This window comes from Nicotiana attenuata, unplaced genomic scaffold (assembly GCF_001879085.1).
Source record: "Nicotiana attenuata strain UT unplaced genomic scaffold, NIATTr2, whole genome shotgun sequence".
Taxonomy (NCBI): Eukaryota; Viridiplantae; Streptophyta; class Magnoliopsida; order Solanales; family Solanaceae; genus Nicotiana; species Nicotiana attenuata.
Window position 1 is genome coordinate 407,592 of NW_017670464.1, and position 2,645 is coordinate 410,236.

A 2,645-nucleotide genomic window follows, 5' to 3' on the forward strand; every position below is an offset into this window, starting at 1 on the left:
AGTACACCTCAACACCACATAATATCCTATGACAAATGGTCATCTTCTCAAGTCTTGCTTTGGTGTGAAGAGTTATAGTAGAAGCAACTTGGGCTGAGTTCAATTCGACCAGAACTCTCGAATACAAAAAAACACCCAGGAACTAAATCAACAATCCACAATACACAGCTTTAATTCCAAATTTAGGGAGAAAATGAAGGGGAATAGAGAGAGACCTAAAGAAAGGCAGAGAGGAGAGAAAGAGAGAGCGCATGGGAAACTGAAGACCGTGCTGACGTGTAGAACAAAAGGGGTGTACGCCAGAATAGCTTTAAGCCACTCGGAGGGCAGATTTTTGAAAATAAATCCAAGCAGGACGACAGGTTCTAAATAAGTAGAAAATGAAGTCAGTAAACAAAAATTAGCTTAAATATAAGATATTTTGTATCATTATATTTCCGAGTTAAAATCGTCTGTTGTAAAAAGAAAAAAAAAAAAAAAAAAAGAAAAAGATGCTCTGTTGTGATGTGACTTGTGAAAAATACCCTTAGCCATAGAAGCGCATGTGTTTTTGCACCGATCGTGATAGAGTATGCCACTGGTGAACCAGGAGGAACGGGTTTAGGGTGTGTTTGGTAATAAGGAAAATATTTCGGAAAATATTTTGTTGGCTTAAATATTTTGGAAAACATTTTCCTCATGAACTCATTTTGTTCTAATTCGTGGATAATATTTTTGTCACGCTCCAAACCCGCGGAGGCGTGGCTGGCACCCGGTGCCGTAGTGGCCCGAGCGAACCACTCTGTAACTCATTTGTTCCTTTTGTAACTATCATGGGCAAACATGACCACAACTCGTAATGTACAATTGTAAGTGGGCAACACTGTATCACTGAATCATTTTTCTCAAAACATGAATGCATATGGGCCGTGAAGGCCTCTGGCATACTGTACAAAATGAACCTTTGTCTACAAAGCCTCTAAGATTATTTGACATCATTGGATAGGGTACCGGCATACCCATAAGTCTGAAGCAAAACTCTGACATGATGACTCATAGATTCGGCTGCACTCCGAATGAGGTGGAGTCTTACCGATCATTTGCTAAATGCTAACCTCGTCTACTATGAGGATTCGGCAAATTGATTACTTATACCTGCAGGCATGAATGCAACGAACACAACAAAAGGACATCGGTATGAATAATGTACCGAGTATGTAAGGCATGTAACTCTGTATGTAAGTCTGGATAACTCTGTATATCATTTAGTACTTATAGTCTCATGCATATGCGTATGAATGTCATGTCGTGCATAGGTACATATGTTCATAACATCATCAAGCCTCTGAGGGCATCCCATCATATCATCTCGGCCACTGTGGGCAAAATCATCAACGTATACCAGCTGATCAGGTGGTGGTGCGTATATAACGCCATAACCTTTCCCATATCCCATATATATATATATATATATATATATATATATATATATATATATATATATATATATACGCGTATATAACGCCTTCTGGTCATGGGTCAATGTGCATGTATGAATGCATGAAATGCATATGAGATACGTTAATAAAATCTCTCGGTACGTCATAAGACCATTATGCCTTTGATTAATACCATGAAATAAACTTTACCAACTTACGTATTTTTGAGACCCATGAACAGATGATAGGATAATATGACGCGTGGGGAATCAAGAACGTAAGCATCTCTAATATGTCTATGAATAAAGTCATTTATAGAAGTTGTGCATTTGCTCGTTTCGTTCGTGTCCTACAAATCATGCCAAAAGAAAGAAGGAATAGCCTTAACATACCCGGAGTAGGAAAATTCGTATGATATTCTTTGAGAAAGATTGCACTGTACTTCTTTAAAATTGCAAAATCTCACGTTGCTCAAGATACTATGAAATCTCTATTTGAATTATTGAAGATCCGTATGCGTTGCTTCAGATTGCCTTCTACATTGCTATTCTTTTAAATGGTGAAAGATGTGTATCTATTAGGTTTTTAGAAATTGATGTATGGTCATGATACGATAGACAATCAGTTTTGACAAAAAAAGATTTAACGCCAAGACACTTCCCACATAAGTGGATGAAAGGGAAGGAAGGAAATTTGTGGTTAGCCATTTTAACACTATGTCTGCCGTAGTTGTAGAATACATGCTTCAATCTCATTTATGGAAAGCTTTTACTTGATTAAATCAATCCTGTCTGAGACAGTGTTTGATATAGAGAGGAATGAGAATAGATATTTGCTTTTTAGTTCGAAAGATATATATGAGCTCTTTAAAGGAATATTTTTATGTTATGACTAAGTCATGTAGTACTATATAAGTAAATATGCCACCTTTCCATTCAATTGAAATAGTCAGAAATATGGACAAGGCCTTGCTGCTACGTGGGCGGGATGGGAAATGTTAATTTTTATCCGCTTATTAGGTAATTAGGTAATGTTCGTTATTCAATAGTTAACCAATTACCTGCACAATTAAAAATTATCTTAAATTACTTAAAATTCCACTTATTTTTAATATACTTTATACACCGTACCATTACGGTCATGTTGTACCATGTAAAATAAATTCATACATTATTATTTTATTAAAACATCCATGTTAATATATATATATATATATATATATATATA